The sequence below is a fragment of the Moschus berezovskii genome, chromosome 1 (genome assembly GCF_049115385.1).
Source record: "Moschus berezovskii isolate FMDL1 chromosome 1, NW_MosBer_1.0, whole genome shotgun sequence".
Taxonomy (NCBI): Eukaryota; Metazoa; Chordata; class Mammalia; order Artiodactyla; family Moschidae; genus Moschus; species Moschus berezovskii.
In genome coordinates, this window is record NC_142460.1 from 55,091,327 (window position 1) to 55,112,391 (window position 21,065).

Here is a 21,065-nt window from a genome sequence, read left to right on the forward strand (position 1 = left end):
CTCCTGAACCCATTTTCTGCTAGTCATCCTCTTCCCGCCCTCTCTTTCTTCCCTTCCTCCTTTCCTAGCCTCTTTTCCTTCCTCCCTTCCATCCTTTCTTCCTTTCCAAATGATAACCCTAATGAACTGTTACACAAATCCACATGCTCTCCTAAAATCACTTGATTTAGAATTCTTCTAACAAATTAAATGAAAATCCTCTTAATATTTCTAGTTTAATTTGGCTTATGTGCAATTAGAATGAAAGTACCTATTAGCTGTCAATTAATAAAGAGTTATAATTTTTCTCATCTACTTTCTTGCACTTTTCCTACCCCAAAAAGGAAAAATAGAAAATGACAGGGGAAGATTTAATTTCATCTCGGCCTACTCAGTTCCCCACGTGGCTTTCTTTCCCCATAATTACCTTCATTTCATTTTTTCTAATTACCATTATAGATGTTAAGCTGACATCATAGTTAAATTTTCCCATCTTTAACAAAATTCACTGCTCTTGAAAATTCTTTGGTATGGCAGAAATCTTCAAATTTAAGTCTATTGGTAGCAAGAAACTTCTATAAACCTTAAATACCATTTATTTTTTAAAAATATCTTTTTTATCTTACTCGTTAATAAATCCTATATTTTTGTTAAGCAGATATAAAAATGCTAATATAAAAATATTGCTGAATAGTTTCTAAAACAAGGCAAATTTTATAATGCACAGTTACTTCTATCTTTGACAAATGGAAATTTTACAAGAAAAATTATGGCTGTATATGTTCCCTTGCCCAATCCATTTCCACGGGGATTCACTACTTGTGGGAGCAGAGTTAAAAGTCAGAATACACATGGAATATGCTTGAGAACTAAAAGTTCTTAGTGACCCCAAGCAACATGATTCTAGAACTGATAACAGTCATGCTGATAAAGTGTGTGTGTGTGTACACATAAAAGACTTTAGAGTTATGTACATGCTGCTGCTGCTGCTGCTGCTAAGTCACTTCAGTCGTGTCCGACTCTGTGTAACCCCACAGACAGCAGCCCACCAGGCTCCCCCGTCCCTGGGACTCTCCAGGCAAGAACACTGGAGTGGGTTGCCATTTCCTTCTCCAATGGGTGAAAGTGAAAAGTGAAATTGAAGTCGCTCAGTCATGTCTGACCCATAGCGACCCCACAGACTGCAGCCTACCAGGCTCCTCCATCCACGGGATTTTCTAGGCAAGAGTACTGGAGTGGCTTGCCATTGCCTTCTCCGGTTATGTACATATATGCACACAATTTTTACTCTAATGTATCATGTAGTATTCAATCCTAAATGTGTTTTACAACATCTTCTTCCATCAGTATCCATTTAAACTTTCCTAATCTGAACTGTAAATCTACTTTCTCTATATCCACAGACTTTCTCACATTCTAATGCAGAAACTTAACATTTAAATAAAAGCCAAAAGTAGAATATAATAAATTATGAAAGATTTGAATGAGGTGAATAGGGTCAACAACCCTGCTAACTGGGAGATCAACCATGTTTGTCTTCAGCAGTCTTCCTTTCTGCAGGGTTTACCCTCTTCCCTTCCGTCTTCCCTCCTTTTCTCTGAATCTCTGTACCTTTGTGATGCCTTCTGGCTTCCTGGGTCAGAAGAGTCTCAGAAACATAGACCAGTATTCACTGAAGGAGACTAAAGGATCCTGAGATGTGCCTGCCCCACGTTCTCATTTTCCAGTAAAACCAAAAAGGATAAAAAATAAAGAAATAACAACAAACTTGTTCCTTACAATATATTTCAATGTATTTGTTTGCTTACTTAAAAGTTGCTCAGTTTACAAGTGAAGAATTTGGGCATAGATGCATGATTTCAGTTTGTGAGATTGTATCCTGTTTAGAAAATCCCATGGATGGAGGAGCCTGGTAGGCTGCAGTCCATGGGGTCGCTAAGAGTCAGACATGACTGAGCGACTTCACTTTCACTTTTCACTTTCACACATTGGAGAAGGAAATGGCAACCCACTCCAGTGTTCTTGCCTGGAGAATCCCAGGGACAGGGGAGCCTGGTGGGCTGCCGTCTATGGGGTCAGGTCACACAGAGTTGGACACGACTGAAGTGACTTAGCAGCAGCAGCATCCTGTATATACTTTCAAAAACACCAAGAATTTAATTTTACTTATTTTTATAGTATATTTTAGGTTAAATGACTCAAATTCCAAGATAGGAATAGATGATATGTCAATTTTCCCTAGCAGCAGATGTATAATTCATATTTTAATGACAAGGTATACAAGTCTTAAATTTTAATTATTAAGTTAAAAGCCAAAAATAGGCAGTGCTTACCCTCTATTGTTATATAAACAGCTACCTACAATAAATTAAACTGATAATGAAGAAGCTAAGCTTCCTGCAACTTACACACACACATGCACACACACACACATACACACATGACAAAGATAAAAAGGACTCAAACCAACCAAAGATCAACGCGAATCATGAAACAATGTACTTCCAGAAAATCATCAATTGCAATTATCCATGAGTGTCTATAACAGGAACTTTGCAAGATAATTGGTGACCTTATCTTGAAAACCAGTCATTATCCTCCTGAGTGGAACATATCTCCCTTAATTATCCTTAAGAGTAACTATGTTACTCTTAGTAGTACAAACGAGTGAAATTCTATGAAATTTCTCTTTACTGACCACTACAAATCAAATAAATGACTTATAATCTTAAAGTTAAGGATAACATTTTGAGAATCAAAATTCTGAAGTCTTCACATTGATCCCTTATACTTCTCTTTTGACTCCTTTTCTGAATCAAACTTATCTGTCCTATGAATGATTTATTTAAGATCCCACTTTTCTGGCATAAAAAATCCTTCTGAGAATACTTATTCATTGCTGGTTTGTTACATTACCCTTCCAAGTAGTAAGTACATAAGGGACAAATAACACTTCTGAGAATATTATTTTCTTAGAGGGGATTTCAGTGCTATAATCAAAGTGATAAACTGAATGGTAGGATTTTAAGAATAAGGGTAGAATAGTAGAAAGATATTTTTATTAAAGAAACTTTTTATTTAAATTACCTTATGTGGACTGCAAGTAACTCTATATTTGTTTCTTGGTTTGGTGACAACATCAGTATAATACATAATAGAAATCCGATAATTTTGTAAAAGGAACATAACACAGAAACACTTTTTTGGAGTAGGTATCTCAGTGGTAAAGGATCCACCTACAATTCATAAGACGCAAGAGACACTAGTTCATTCCTGGGGCAGGAAGACCCCTTGGAGAAGGAAGTGGCAACCAACTCCAGTATTCTTGCCTGGGAAATCCCATGGACCGAGGAGTCTGGCAGGCTATAGTCCATGGGGTCACAAAGACTTTGATATGACTTAACAACTAAATAACAACAACAATGGCTAATTATATTTAATAAATTGTATGCATTTATTTCCATCTACATATATCCTATTCAGTGAAATGTCTGTTCATTGATTTTACCTGTGTTCTCAATGGATTGTTTGTGCTTTTACTACTGAGTTTTTTGAGCTTTTTATATATTTAACATTCTAGTCCTTTGTCAGGTATGTGATTTACAAAATTTACAATTTTTTTCTTCACATGCTTTTTAGTTTGTTTCATTCTCTTAACAGTATCCTTTGCAGAGCAAATTTTCTTTATTTTTAATAAATTCTGGTGTATCAAACTTTCCTTTTATGGTTCACGCTTGGATATCAAGTGTAAAACCTCAGTGTTAAGCTCAAGATCCCAAAGATTTTCACCTGATTTTTCTAAAAGTTTTCTATCTTACATTTAAGTCTATGGTTCATTTTGGTTTAATTTTTGGTATGATGTATGAGTTTTAGTTCGAGGTTCATTTCTTTGCCTATGATGTTGAATTATTCCTTCATTGAATTGTTTCACAGTTTTTCCATGAAACAGTGTAGCATATTTTTATGGGCATACTTCTAGTTTCTCTACCATTTCCACAGATGTACATGTCTATCCTTCCCTCAGTGTCACATAGTCTTGATTTCTGAAGCTATATATTGTTCTAATATCAGATAGAGTGATTTCTCTCACTTTACTTTTCTTTTCCAAGATTGTTTTAGTTATTCTAATCTTTGTGCCATTCCATGTAAATGTTAGAATAAGCCTCTCTGTGTCTGCAAAAAGCCGTGTTGTGATGTTTAGGAGAACTGTATCAAAACTATAAACCACTTTGGAAATAATTTGACATCTTATACTGAATTTTATAATCCATGAATATGATATGCCTCTCCATTTATTCAGGTCTACTTGGGATTTCTTTCATTGCATTTTGACCAACAGATGAAATAGCAGCATGTCTTGTACATTTTTTGAACTTATACCTAATATTTTAGTGTTCCTGGGGCAACTATAAATGATACTAAGCCTTTAATTTTGTTTTTACATACTCATTGTAGGACATAGAAATATGTGTTGCTCTCAAATCCTATAACTTGCTGAACTCCCTTTTTACTTCTAAGAGTATATTTGTAGTCTCCTTGGGATTTCTAGGTAGACAACCATAGCACTGGAAAATAGAAACAATCTTCTTTCTTCTGCCTTTAATCTGTATGCCTTGTTATTTCATTTTCTTGCCTTTTCACAGTGGTTTGAACTTTCAGTACTATGTTGAGTGAGGGGTGAAAAGTAAAATTCTTGCTTTGTTCACAATCTTAAGGGGGAACATTCAGTTTTTCTATAAATTCATTTTTAAACATTTACAGGGTATGAACATACGAGATTCTGAACTATGTGTCTAAAAGCAAAGTGTGTTAGTCATTCAGATGTGTCCGACTCTTTGCAACCCCATGGACTGTAGCCTGCCTGGCTCCTCTGTGAGATTTTCCAGGCAAGAACACTGGAGTGGGTTGCCAGTCCCTTCTCCATGGGATCTTCCCAACCCAGGATCAAACCCAGGTCTCCAGCATTGCAGGTAGATTTTTCACCATCTGACCCACCCTTAAAACAGGTGAGTGAAATGAAGCCATGGCAAAAGCTGGAACACAAACTTTCAAACCCTGAGCTTTCACCAGAAGTTAGAACAGATATCAAGGAAGGACAGTATCAGTGTGAGTTATAAAAATTCATTTTATCACTATGGATAGAATCAAAAGGTATCGATGATATTCTGAGTTTAAATTTAAGATTAGTAGTTAAATTATGATGCTCAGACATGTTATAGTTAAATGGTAGCTGTTAAATAGGAAACAGTTACACATACATAAATGTTTATAATTCTAGAATGACAAGTAAATTATACGTAGTTTTTCACACTGAGGATCAAAGTATTTTTTCTGTATCTCTTAATTGAAACTCTGTAAGAAATTCTGCCCAATAGTAAGGAGAATGTTTGTAAAAAGAAGTATTGAGCAGGCTTTAGTAGATACACATCCTACCAAATATACTAACAGAAGTAATAAATATTCTCAGAGACACTATAGATAGAAACACATTTGATATATTTGACATGTACAACTGCATAGCTCTAAAGCTTGGATCTTGATGGAGACTGGTGAAATGATTTACACTGACTCATTTGAAAACATATGTAATTTTCAAAAAATATGAGTTCTTTTTTAAACTTGTATTTTTAGTGTAGCTAAAATTTTCAGATGCGTAAAATAAAAAATTATGCACATTGGAAATGAGACAGTCATGGTCTCCTGGTTTTCCATTTGAATTAGGCAAATATGGATTGGGTAGGTAGCATGTCTCCTGAAAATAGGGTTACATTTTGTAAGAGTGATTAAGTGGCCCAGTGCTCAAAGAGTGAGATAACGTTTTGAAATCAGCCAGGTGCTCAAAGAACCTAAAAAATGTTGATGAGTGCTCTTAGAAGGCTCTCAGGAGCGAGTTAGTTTCAATTTTCTGATTACTGCAATAGAGAAAGAGAGACTGCTACTGCCATCTGTTGGTCAAATAAAACATTGTTCACTCTGCTCAGCTGATTTTCTTGCTGCTAAGCAAAATCTTCCCCTAAAAGGGGAAGGATTTGTGCTAACCCTGACTGCATTAATTCTGATAAACCTGGTGTTCTAGTAGAAAACCAAGCAAAAGGACATTGTTCAAATAAATCTTTCTGCCCTGTGCATTGCCCTGTTCCTCCCTGGTGTTTTTTGTTTAAGAAAGGGAAAATGTGTCCCAACAAAAGAGATCCTCAAAAACAACTTAGCTCAGAACTAAAGGAAGAATGATTCACTGTGTTTTCAGGTTGCGGGCAAGGGGTACTGGGGGGAAGGAAGAAAGGAAAAAAGAAAGAGACGAGTGGTGGAAAAAAAAGGGACAACAAAGAGAGAAGCTATGAGCTAGCAGACATTCCTGGGATGGGGCACAAGAAGTTTGAAATACCTTTTTATCATTCTGAAGAGAGCATCATCTTCAGGAAATGACCTTTAGCTAGAATGTTAAAATTCTTTTCCCTTGTTATTCAAGGTGTGAACACCAAACCAACTGCATCAGCATCACCTGCTTACACCTTGAAAGTGCAGATTCGCAGGTTAAATCCAAGAATCAGAATATAATTCAAAAATTTATTTTTCTTAATCAAATTTGCTTTTTAAAAAGATTCTCAGATAACTTATGTATATCAAAGTTTAAAAAAGGATATTCTTACTGTTGGCAAACAGTAAATGGTAGAGCTGAAAATTCCTAATTTGTATTCACGTGATCCACTAGTAGGAGAGGCAGGAAAGCAGATATTAATGAAGTTGCTTCACACATAACATAGGTAACCACGAAGGTCACATGAAATGGTCTGGTTTATAGTTCTCCCAGGTTTATTATTCCTGGACCCCCATGCACTCTCACAATTGTCATGGGATGGAAAACAAACCTTATGGTCTAACTCCAGATTGTGAACTATGAACGTTCATGAACAATCAGAATTAGCCTTCATTCTTAGTGAGTTTGGGAAATTCAAAAAGAGTGGATTCCATTCAGTTTATTCAGTGTGCTTCAGTCAAGTAAGTGGCTGCAAGACACTTAAGTTAGAAAGATAAATGGAGATATATTTGGATGACTTGACCCAAACCGTATACAAATAAAATCTCTAAGAAAAATGGGATCCTACAGCAGGGATTCTCTCTGCTGACATCAGTTTAGAAATAAGCATTATTTATTACACTATATAAATGATACTAATAATGTTGCTGATGATATCTTCCCATTAAAGGTTGCACTCACTGCTGTGTAAGCCTCCTCCTGCTGAGAAATGGCCCACAGGTTAAGTCAAGTATAAATACTACAGTGTGCCAACCAAGAAGAATGAAAGTAGCACAATTTCAAAACAATTATGGAAAAAAGCCATTTCCTATTGTCACTCAGTGCTTTAAAGGTTTTTATAATATAATAAAAACATACCCTAGTGATTTGTTGTTTCACAATATATATCTTCTTTCACAATTGAAAAAGTTATTAAATATACAGTCTATCATCTTAATTGGTATGAAAGCATGACTGAGTCCTGAGCAGAATGAATTCCCTCAGGTGCACTTAGAAGATCCGTTCAGTTTAGAGGCATTTTCATGCTGGGTAGACGCAGGAATCTCTCAGTTTCAATCCACTGGTCTCTGAAAGTCTAGGAATACTTTTCTATCTTCATGTACAGTATTTCTCCCCATGCTATTTGAATATATAATGAAGGAATACAGTTACCAACTAACTTTTTAAGGGTATGCATCAGTGGGATGATGTTTTCAAAACATAAAAGCAGAGAAATACTAGCACAATTACAAGTGAAGAAAAAATAGAAGGAGGAAAAACAGAAAAGCAATTCAAAGTTATCTTTTACATCTGGATAAAAGAAGCTTATATCTCTAACATTTTGCTTGTGGAATTTTGGTTTTGAAACAGCAAGTAAGGATCTTAGAATTTGTGACTCTAAATTTTGGGGGGTGAAGCATATTGAAAATACAAACCTCTTTAGGCTATAGAGCCAATTTACAATGCTTCATCTTTTCTGCTCAATGGTACAAATTTTGTTTTACTATGCAATGGAATATTCTCGCACATGGCTTATATAACCATGATCTCAATCTCTGCCTTTTCTCTCTCTCTCTTTTTCCTTTGCATGAAAAATGGGTAGAGAATATTAGACTAGTAGAAAAGTCAAAGAGGAAAAAAGCACATAATTTGTCTGGAATATACTGTGTAATAAAAACTGGATTACTAATATTTCCTGAGAAATAAAAATAGAAAAGGTAATAAAATCAAGTCTAACCTTTTTTCCCTCCTTGTGCTTAGTCCTGTTTCACTTGCTCATAGGGTGCAGCATGCAGAAGACTTGCACCTGGCACTTTAGACCTGAGTTCCCTGTGTGAAACCGCTATGCTGACACCTTAGCTCAGACCTTTTACAGAAGCGCTGCCAGCAACACTAAATTCAAGATGGTGGCGGCCCAGTGGTTTGGAGCGAGAGCACCACAGTCCCGCGAGAACTCCAGCCCCTCCCCGCTGATGAGATCCCTCTAAAGCAACCTGGTCCAAGCTGGCAGGGGAAGTGTGTTGCAGATGCTCTAGAGCAGGAGCTTATAATCGTCCATTCTTTAATTAGAGAATAAGGCTTTCCTTTGCTAAAAAAAAAAAAAAAAAAACCTGGGTTATTAAAATGTACTCTTATCCTTGAACTTCATAGTTGATTTCCTACACTTTCTACTTTCATCATATAACTTTCTTTCCTTTTCTGGATTGTGTGATAAAATTATTTGCTGGATTGATTTGTCCATACTCTCATTGAATCTTTACAACTAACTCTGTATTCCAGATGTTATTAATATATCTATTTCTCCTTGCTGTAAAAACTGAAATTAGGAATGAGTTATTTTTCCAACCAGTCAATCCTAAAGGAAATCTGTCCTGAATATTCATTGGAAGGACGGATATTGAAGCTGAAACTCCAATATTTTGGTCACCTGATGTGAAGAACTGACTCATTTGAAAAGACTCTGATTCTGGGAAAGATTGAAGGCGGGAGAAGGGGATGACAGAGGATGAGGTGGTTGGATGGCATCACTGACTCAATGGACATGAGTTTGGGTAAACTCCAGGACTTGGTGATGGACAAGGAGTCCTGGTGTGCTGCGGTTCATGGGGTCACAAAGAGTCGGACATGACTAAGCAACTGAACTGAACTGAATATATAATAGTACAGATACAAAAATGGGATTTGGGATGTACAGTCTAGTGGGAAAAAACAGAAGCAAACATATGAATGAAGTACCTAGTAACAAGTTCTCTAGTAGTGAAATGTACAGGATACTATGGGAACACAAAGCAGATGCAGAGTGCCTTTGAGCAGCATGGAGGCGCAGAGGGAACTGAGGAAACAAATCCTATCAGAGCAGTTGAGGCATGGCCTGATATATGCTCATTAGATATTCTTTGAATTAATTAATGAATAAGTTAATAGACAAAAGGTAACCTGGATGCTGCACTACATTTTTATGTCAAAGGCCTTATTTCCTAAAGTTTTGGACCATAAAGAAATTTGGAGGTCAGGAAGAAAGATTCCCTTTTCAATATTCAGTTCAGTTCAGGTCAGTCGCTCAGTCATGTGCGACTCTTTGCGACCCCATGGACTGCAGCACCCCAGGCCTCCCTCTCCATCACCAACTCCCGGAGCTTACTCAAATTCATGTCCATTGAGTCCGTGATGCCATCAAACCATCACATCCTCAGTCATCCCCTTTTCTTCTCGCCTTCACTCTTTCCCAGCATCAGGGACTTTTCAAATGAATCAGTTCTTCGCATCAGGTGGCCAAAGTATTGGAGTTTCAGCTTCAACATCAGTCCTTCCAGTGAACACCCAGGATTGATCTCCTTTAGGATGGACTGGTTGGATCTCCTTGCAGTTCAAGGGACTCTCAAGAGTCTTCTCCAACACCACAGCTCAAAAGCATCAGTTCTTCAGCAATCAGCTTTCTTCACAGTCCAGCTCTCACATCCACACATGACCACTGGAAAAACCATAGCCTTGACTAGATGGCCCTTTGTTGGCAAAGTAATGTCTCTGCTTTTTCATATGCTGTCTAGGTTAGTCAAAACTTTTCTCCCAAGGAGTAAGTGTCTTTTAATTTCATGGCTTCAGTCACCATCTGCAGTGATTTTGGAGCCCCCCAAAATAAAGTCAGCCACTGTTTCCACTGTTTCCCCATCTATTTGCCATGAAGTGATGGGACCAGATGCCACACTTCTTCCTTGGAAGAAAAGCCAAGACAAACCTAGGCAGCATATTAAAAAGCAGAGATATTATTTTGCCAACAAAGGTCCATCTAGTCAAGGCTATGGTTTTTCCAGTAGTCGTGTATGGATGTGAGATTTGGATTATAAAGAAAGCTGAGCACTGAAGAATCAATGCTTTTGAACTGTGGTGTTGGAGGAGACTCTTGAGAGTCCCTTGGACTGTAAGGAGATCCAATCAGTCCATCCTAAAGGAGATCAGTCCTGGGTGTTCATTGGAAGGACTGATGCTGGAGCTAAAACTCCAATACTTTGGCCACTTGATGCAAAGAGCTGACTCATTTGAAAAGTCCCTGATGCTGGGAAAGATTGAAGGCGGGAGGAAAAGGGGGCAATAGAAGATGAGATGGTTGGATGACATCACCAACTCAATCAACATGAATTTGAGTAGACTCCAGGAGTTGGTGATGGACAGGGAGGCCTGGCATGCTGCTGTCCATGGGGTTGCAAAGAATTGGACACGACTGAGCATCTGAACTGAACTATTTTACCAAAATCTTTCATGTTCATGTACATGTTCAGTCATCTCTGACTCTTTGCAATCCCATGGACATAGCCCACCAGGCTCCTCTGCACAGAATTTCCCAGACAAGAGAATTTCCAATACTGGAGTGGGTTGCCATTTCCTTTTCCAGGGGATCTTCCTGACCCAGGGATTGAACTCTCTTCTCCTGCTTTGGTAAGCAGCTTCTTTACCAATGAGCTATCAGGGAAGATCTTTCCAAGGTCTTATATGAACAATTAATTATAGCATAAGTCTCTGATTAAAAGGCCATAATAAGACCTACCAATTTTTTAAGCCTACCATGTGTCAAGCACTATATAAATGATCTCAACAAAGCTGAAAATTAGTATTGTTTTACAAATGAAAAAATTAAGATGCAGAGAAAAGAAGTGATACACTGAAGGTTACAACACGAACTCTTATCTTTGTGGTACAAAACCTGTACATTTTTTACTATACCAATTTTGTTACATGAAAGTATACATTTGTTACCTGTTACATGAAGATATAAACATTAGCTATGCTTTTTCAGGTCTTATATAAGGTGTGAAAACCTGGTATCTCTTTAAGGTAGAAAAGATCTAAATATTAGGACTAGTTTAGGCAGATAATAACCATGGAGAGCCTAAACAAGACCCAACTACTTACAAATTTGTGGGGGAAAAGTAATTTTGCCTTACAGAAATCACATATAATTTTAATTTCTCCCTGACAAACAGGAGTTTATGCACTTTCTTATAGTAAAACAAACTCACAAATATGAATTGATAGGAAATCTTACTTATTGAAGGGCTTACCTGGTAGCTCAGAGGGAGATATTATTTGATGCCTAAGACTCATTCCTCAATTTATTCCATTTTATCTTTAGTTTCCCTTTTGGAAAACAAAAATCTTCATATTAATTTAAACAACAGCAAAACTGAAATTCATCTCTATATGGAGACATTTTTTCCTTATTGTTTTTTCCCTATTTACACATTTTTTACTGAAAACTGTAAGTCTAGGGATATGTTTATAGAATAAAAGTAAAGGGGAAGATTCAAGTAATTATCCTCAGTACATCAATTTCCTCTACATAGAAGTGAGGGGCAGAGGAGGAAAGTTGGTTTTCTATAATGAGTTAACACAATTGACTTCATGTATCAATTAAAAGCACTGTATAATGACTTACCTTTCCTCTCTTTGCCTGTAGCTATAATGAGAAAAGGGAGAAAATAAGTTAATTTTACTAGTAAATACTCATGCTTTGCCTAATTTTGAATTGGGCAAAATTCAACTGTTTGAGCACATGGTAGAAATCATGTTTATTTTAGTCCTGAGACCCTGAGATATTTTTCTAGCACATGGTAGGCAGAGACCTCTATTTATGCATTTAGATCATGTTTTTATTTATGCCTTAGTATTTTTAAAAATACCAGCTCAAACTGTAAGCCAATTCATAATGCCTTCTGCATAACTGCGTGGGAGTTAAACCACAAATATTATCTATATTTGTGTTGGGCCGCCCCACCCGTCGGCTGTCTTCATAGCCCCAGCTTACTAGGACTGACACTTTGGGGTAGCAGTGGCGCCACATCCATTTGGCACAGCTGTCTACATGGGACCTTCCATCTGTTGTCTTTCTTTGGCACGAAATTAGTGAGAAAAGTCATGTAAAAATGTGTGTCTAGTCACTGGGGATGCCTGCATGATGATAACGGAGACTGCTCATCTGGTAGTGTGACCCACGGTTTCTGAACTATCTCTTCACCATGCAGGGTTTTGGCTGGTCTGATAAACATGTGCCAAAGTCCCCATACTCAAGAGCAGCAGGCAGAGAAGCAGAGTACATGGGGCTGTGTATCTTAGTGGAGAGATATTACGTCGATCTTCCAGCTGGTTGGCAAATTCTCACTGAGCTATTTGAATGGCCCTTTAGTTTGGGTTTTATGGGATCTACTTTCTTGGACTTAAAGAACTGTACTCCATGGTTGTATGCACACTACTGTTCAGTCCCAGAGATACCAATCATCCAATTGTGTTGCAGAACATTATCATAGAAGTCTACAGATTTGTGACCTGGAGAAAGAGATATTTCCAGAGGCGTTACTAGTCAATCATAAATACTTACAATGCATACTTACAATATGTTTAGAATCTTTAAAAGGAGACAGAGGGAGTGAGAGAGAGAGAAAGAAATTATTGGTGGTGACAATAAAAAAATGAAACTGGCAAAAAGTTTGAAAGAACTTTGAGAATGTAAAGTTACTTAGGTTTTATAGTCAGGCAAGTTCGAATGCAACAGGCAGATTGCTAACAGGTGTGGAAAATTAACTGGGATTCACACAGGTGGTAAAGTTAAAGGATCGTAGACTCATCCAGAAATATTCAATGGGTATCTGTAATATGTATAGTATGGGAGACTGTACAAGAAATGGGGAAACAAAGTGACATAAGACACTCTCTTTACTCAGGATCTTATAATCTACCATCAGAAGTACATACTACTAGAAAAATAAATAGTAATTCACACCAACAAATTATAATACTAAGTAAGAGAATCCAACAGTAAATGCAACGTAAGGTCAGAAACATGGGGTTAGGTGGCCAGGAAAAAATGAGTGAATGAGGTGAAATTTAAAATAGCCTTTAATAGGTAATCTAGTCTCAGTTATGAGGAATGCACACCTCAAACATTGTTTTCTATCCAATATGTATATTAATTAAACATAAATAACATTTGTGTCAGGAATAGTGGGGAAAAGTGAGAATTATAGTAGAAAAGTTATGAATCATAGTCATAAATTTGGAAGGGATGAGACTACAACCCAGCTTACATGTAGCATTCACAACCATAACTTTCACAATAAGGATGTCTCTGAAAAGCACTTCACAGTGACAAGGGGTGCACTCTTAGGTACATTATGCCTGGATTGTGTAGAACTATTCATGCCAAGCTTGAAAGTTTATGAATTACTCTTTTGGAGACAAATAATCACTGAAAATATTTGAGCAAGGGAGGTATGTATGAAAATATATTTGCAGATGATATGTATTAAAATCCATCAATCAAAATACCAGTTTTCTGATCCAATTAGAAGATCTAAGCAAGTGACGTGAATTATGTGAAGTGCAGTAAGCAGCAGAAATGGTGAAGTGATGGGTCCACTGTTAAGAGAAGTTAAAGAAAATGCTAGTTTTGTGGGAAACAAATACTGATTTTAGGTTTGGCACGCTCATATTGAGTTAACAGTGGAGCAGAACAGAAATTTAGCATGAAGGCAATATACAAGATTGATACTTTGCAGGGTGCCTACAGGTCGAGAGAGAATACTGGGCTTGATTACTGAGCATAGGGTGAGGTTTTCACCCTACATCACAATGGAAGTTAAGACTGTAAGTGTAAACAGAAGTCATAATTATCATGAAATTAAAAATATTCTATATTTTTCTGTTTATAAAACTGACAGGTTCAGATTTTAATCAGTTTTTCTTCCAACATATTCAAAAATATTTCAGGTCTGTTTTCTGTCCATCAACCTGTGCAGCAAAATGCAACCCTAAGATGGAACAGAGTCCTTCTGCTGGTCTGCTACTTACTGACAAGCTTCATATACTCACAACATCGCTGTTGTTTGTTAAGTTGAGAGCAGTAACAGAAGTATTTACATATACATGTTTCTTTCTTGCAAAACGAAGTGGCATCAAATTCTACTTTTCCCTCCTACCTCCTGCATTCCAAACACCAAAACAAAAAGGCAAAAACTGAAAGCCAACAAAAAAACCACATGAATTGTAAGGTTTCCTTTGATATCTAATTTCTGCATCCAGATAAATGCCAAAAAATTTGATGTGATGGCTGACTAAAGATAAACATAAAGCAAATAAGTGGAGAGATCAATAAACAATATGGTCAAATCCATTCCACAAAATACTTTTACTGCACCATATTGAGTTAATACAAATGCCTTTGGTACAAAAGCAAAATTATTTCTGAAACAATAGAAAATCTGTTCTTAAGTATAAAAAAAGCACTGCACATGAGTTCAGTGAAGAAAAGAACCAGATGTTACACATACTTTAAAAAAACACAATCCCTATGCAGTTACCCATGAAATATTCAACACATACATAAGTTTAGGGTTTACTGCCTTGATTTCTTTCTTCCCTCTCACCTTCATGCTAATCTTCCACATGTCAGCATTTCTTTGAAAATAGGGTGTGTTACTCAAGTAAGAATAGAGAGCCAGTTGAGGATTTGATTTCAGTTAACATTTTGTAGAGTGCCCAGGGATGTCCTTATCCATAAAAGGAAGAGGGTGCAGTCACTACATGTCAAGAATGCAGGCGTGTAGGCATCATGGTACCATTTGCTTTCTATAGAACCAGAGTAGATAGACCTCTGGAAATAAACTTAATAACTAAGCATCGCCAGTGCAAGAAAAGGGGTTATTTAAATAGTCCAGATTCCTATAATGCAGATGAAAAAGTAGACATAAGATTATCAACTCAATTCCCACCACTAAAAGTGACATATGTTGTCTCAGTTACAAAATCAAACCCTTGAGTTTGAGTCTGATATTCCAACTGAAATCAAGGCTATATATAAAAGTTTTTTTTTTTTTTTTTAAGATAGCACTGAATAACAAGTAGGAACTACACCAGCCATATGTTTACCCATCTTTTTGTTGTCTTTTCAGCTGACATAAAAGCCCTAGGAATTTCCTACAGTCAGGGTAGGAAATCCTACATTTTTGTTAGCTCTGATTTTAAATTTGTTCATTGTGTTTCCACTATTACATCTGGTATATTCTGAAGCCCAAAGCCATTATTAGGAAATTCACAGATATCGTATCACCTATTCAAGAATGCAAACCTTTTTGTTTTTATATGCTGTTCCCTTTCTTTATAAATTTAAAAATACTGGGACTATCTTATATGCCCACACTGCTTCCAGATTTCTGCCTGAAAGTAAGAGTCAGTTATTCTGAAGAGAATCCCAGGACCCGGATTCTAGAGAGTTCAAAGGGCCCTGGAAGCTGACAGTGGTGGGTTTTCCATAGACCTACAGCTAAGCACTTGTGAGCAACATTACATGTCTGAGCTGGAGGAGAAGATGTTCTAAGCACTGTAACTATTTCACAAATATGTCAATCACAATCTTTTTTATTAGAACACTAATATATAAGTTTTCCCCAATATTTTATAAAACATACAGTAACAACATCCCTTTCGTCATTCAAAGTTTGTGAGTCACTTATCTATATATCTGGGATTCATTAATTAACAAAGACAGAAAGGCTCCTTGACTTGCATAGAACACTCACATTGAAGATGATGTAAACTTAGAATTGGATATGAATATAGATATATACTGCACCCCACTACAGTACTCTTTCCTGGAAAATCCCATGGATGGAGGAGTCTGGTTGGCTGCAGTCCATGGGGTCACTAAGAGTTGGACACAACTGAGTGACATCATTTTCACTTTTCACTTTCATGCACTGGAGAAGGAAACAGCAACCCACTCCAGTGTTCTTGCCTGGAGAATCCCAGGGATGGGGAAGCCTGGTGGGCTGCCGTCTATGGGGTCGCACAGAGTCGGACACAACTGAGGCAACTTAGCAGCAGCAGCAGCAGCATAGATATATACATATAATGGGCATGTTTTATGATACATATACATATACTTATGTAACTACTATTTCTCTAGTTAGATATATCTATATGAGTAAATATATACATATAACATGAAAACATGCCCATTTATGTATATGATTATATGCAGCTATCTTAACAGAGCATGTGTGGTGTCTATGCACACTCTTACAAGGCAAAGAGAGATCTGACTGCATCCTGTTTGAGAATAAGAATCATGGCCTTGTCAAATGAATCTGCTTTCTATGTTAAGGAAAAGCATGGCACAGGCAAAGAAAATACTCTCAAGAAACATGTAGGGGATTTTCCTGAATTTCTGTCATAACCATTATAATCCATTTTAACCCAAAAAATAATTTGAGTTGGATCATAGAAGTTTCCTTACAATAAAGATAATGAAGAAAAATAAAAGTAGTTGGGGAGGAGTGTAAAAACTGCAAACCATCACGTCATCAGTTACCATGAACAGAAGTAATGTATAAACTATTCCAATCATCAGGACTGAGCAGAGTTCTCTAGAGACAGTTCAATACCTGGTAATTTGCCATTTATTCATCAGATATTCACCACTGGGTATATTATAAAATGCTTTCCCTGCACAGTCAGAAGAGCTCACCTATTTGGAATTATTAATAATTAAGACAATCAGAGGTCTTTTCTTTCGACATGGTCATCCCTTCAAGAAAATGAAATCTCTACAAGAAGGGCATTGATGAAGAAAATAATTAAAAACTGTTTTGAGATAGAAATTAGCGATCATGATTATTGTTATTAAAAAATATAAGTTCAGTAAAACTTCCTTATATTTTTCTGTTTACCTCTCCTTCATCACTTTAAATGTATCTTTCTTTCATTCCATACTTAGTCTTACACATTTTCTCTTAAAAATAAACCTTGAGAAGGAACTTTAACTCTAAATCTACAGACATTCAAAGGGACAATGGGTGGTGTCAAGTGTAAAGCTGGGAAGAAGGTATGGCTACAAATGCCTGAATAAAAGCCTAAGTGGAAATAGAGCCAAATGTTGGCATTCAAAATATCCCAGATGGCAGAATAGTTGTTATAAGTAGGTTTGATTGCTACCAGCCATTCTGCAGAGTACGTAAGTCATAGAATTACAAAATATAATGATTTTCATGCAACACCTAGGTTGAGGTTTGAAGCTTTAGAAATGAGATATACTACTAAGATAGACAGGGAGAAGGCAATGGCACCCCACTCCAGTGTTCTTGCCTGGAAACTCCCATGGACGGAGGAGCCTGGTGGGCTACAGTCAGTGGGGTCGCAAAGAGTCGGACACGACTGAGCGACTTCACTTTCACTTTTCACTTTCATGCATTGGAGAAGGAAATGGCAACCCACTCCAGTGTTCTTGCCTGGAGAATCCCAGGGACGGCAGAGCCTGGTGGGCTGCCGTCTATGGGGCAGCACAGAGTCAGACACGACTGAAGCGACTTAGCAGCAGCAGCAGCAGTAAGAGAGACAAGCATGAAGATGGGTAATCTAGTTAGATGACATTTGGATGTCCACTTAGGCAGGAAGACACTGGCCTTGAGCAAGTCAGTCCTTAAAAATGGAAGCCCAAGTTGTCAACTGAGTTCTGAGGCAATTCCGGCTCCCACATATGGAGCAGATCTGAACAAAACAATAGTCAGCACCTCAGGGGTATTAAGGAATTAGCAATGAGGGCATCACTTAAGATAGAAACCAAATCAGAAGCTGAAGCCAGAGACAAGTACAGTTAGGACCTTGAGTATAGATATTTTGGTGCCAGAAACATCTTCAGAGCAGGAACTTGAAAACCACGTGAGGTCCAAGTTGTCAGCCCTGTGAATCACGGACTCAGGTCAGGTTTGTCACAAATATAACTAGTGACACAGGGACGAGCTGGGAGGATATCATAATCTTAGTCCGGTACAAAGAAAACAGAAAATAACACCACCACTGATCAAATTCCATCTGTAGATCTGGCACAGTGTCAGATGCTTTGCATACATTTTTTTTTCTAATCCTCACAATCACTCTTTAAGGTAGTATTGTTAATTCCATCCATATTAATAAAGGTCTTAAAGACAGAAAAAGGACTGACAAACTCTAAAGACCAGGTAGGTCTAGGTGTTAAAGCAGGGCTGATTGTATAGACAGGGATTTCAAGGAGAGGAAGAAAGCACGGGGAGATAATGGACAGATGGTCTTTTAACTGATTTCTGGGAACATCATCTGTAGTTACCTGCCATATGCAGTAGTCATGAAGATTTGAATATCTATTCAAAATTATAAGGTGAAAGCCTATTACGTGCCAGAAAATATCTAGGCATTGGGAATAGTCATGAGTTAGACAGTATACATTCTCACTGAGTCCATATGCTAGTAGTTGATGCCAAAATGGATGTTATAAATCAATCATGGAAATCCCATGTCCAATATCCAAGCTAGACTTGTGGGACATGAGAAGTCAGCTGAGGACATTCGGAGATTTTCTTTCCAAAAAATTTACAACCCTTGCCTTTTGTCATGCAAACACAAATGAATTATCTCAGTGTGAAGCTGACACTGAGAATTACAGAATGATAGAGGAAACACACTGAAAGACATTGCTGAATATCCGATCATACTGTTCTATGGTCTGCTCTGTTTATGGACTTTGTTTTAGTCCCTCAGTTGTGTCCAGCTCTTTGTGACTCTGTGGACTGTAGCCCATCAGGCTCCTCTGTCCGTGGAATTCTCTAGGCAAGAATACTGGAGTGGGCAAACCATTCCCTTCTCCAGATGGATGGACTTTGGTTACATGAAATAATTTCCTAACTCGGTGTGCAAGCTGCTGTAAATTGACATGTTCTGTAATTTGTGACTAAAACTTGCCCACCTGATACACAGACCAGGAGCTGAATCAGGATAACTGTTCCATAAGCTAATTTCAGCAAATAAATTAAGCCTCTGAATGGACAAAACCAAAAAGTATTATATGGCTTGGGGTGAGGGACGTAAAGAGAGAGACAAAACCCAAGTTGTAATAGGTAGAGGAGTAATGTTGAGAGGATAGATTAGAAAATAACTAGGATAGAAAGAAAATGACTAACAAAAAAGCAAAGTATGAAATGTGGGCGTCTTTCTCTATAAACAAACCAAAAATATAAGGAAAAGAACCAGAATCAAGTACTGAAAAGACAAATCACCAGTTGCTTTCCAGAAAGATTTTCTGGTATAAATTTTGCTTTTCCCAGTATTCCAAGAGGACATTTAGTACTCATCATTTCTATCTGTCTCATTGAATTTTAAAGATACAGGTTGTGCAGTATTCTGCCAGAGTCAAAAATAACACTGACCTTGATCATTTTCATCACAATGAACTCACTGTCTTCTGTGGACAGCCTTTTCAATGCCCTGATATTTCTACACTGGTCCCAGTTTCACTCTCTGGAGGTACTATCACAAAGGTAGAGTCCATGTAGAGCAGGAGAAAACAAATTTGGTTTAGAAGAATCTTAGATTTAAACCTGATATATTTAAAATGGATATTTTAGTGCAAGAAGCTATTATTATTGTTTAGTTCTGTTGATTGGCAGTTTTTTAAAAGATATAAAACTGAATTCTCAAGCTTAAGGGGAAATGGCTTTCTTGAAATAGTAAAACCAAATATTACAAGGAATACTTACGTTTAAAATGTTTAAATATCCCTTATAAGGATTAAACTTGAAAAAAGAGACCTCCAGAATGGCATCAGCTATGGTAGCAATTAAATATTACTTATATTTTGCAAACTTTAAATACTGTTATTTTACAAAGAGCACAGTTTTGCATAGAAATAATGTAAAATTAAAACAATAGCTCATTGTTAAACTTCCATTCTAAGGATACCACACATAATTGAGTTACATTAACTCTCACGAAATAGGACCCAGTGGTGACATCCTGATTACCATTCTCAATTAACACTGCTATATTTTGTAATGCCTATGTTTAATGTCAAAGCATTAAGAGGCTTCCAGGATAAGAAATCTATTAGTGTTTCAAAAATATGTTCCAAACCAGAGAGACTAGAAACAGAATGAAACCATATGTCATTTGCACTAAGGTGATAATTTCAGCAATATGAATTAATCAAGTTTCTCAAGGGAAGACTATAATTTAAAAAGTAGTAAAGAAATTCAGTGTTGAACACTAGGCTGAATCAGCTTGTTTAAGATGCAAAACAACAAATCTGAGAAGATTTGAGAAGTGTTACACGTGGGAGAGAGAACATTTCCATATTTCTAACTGCCACGCATGTCTATTCAAATCAAACAATGACCTTTCCCTGCGTTCTTGTTTATTAATCATGACCCTCACAGGGCCAGGCAAAAAGTGTGCCCTCAATAAATGGTTTTTGAAAAGAACAGCTGAAAGACGAAAAAAGGCAGGGAAAAACCTTCAAAATTTAGGCTTATAATGGAAAGAAGACTGAAGCAATGCAGTCTAGAACTGGGTTTTAGTCCTAACTTTGCAGTTATGTATTTTTAGAACCATGAGCAAATTATTTAATATACAATTATTTCATCTCTAAATTTACTTACAAGATTACCAGGTCTCTAAAAATTCCTCCCAACTCTTAATTCTGTCACTAAGGCTGTGGCTTGGCTTTGAAAAATCAGGCCAATATAATATCCCAGAAGTTGAGACAAAGGAAAAGAAA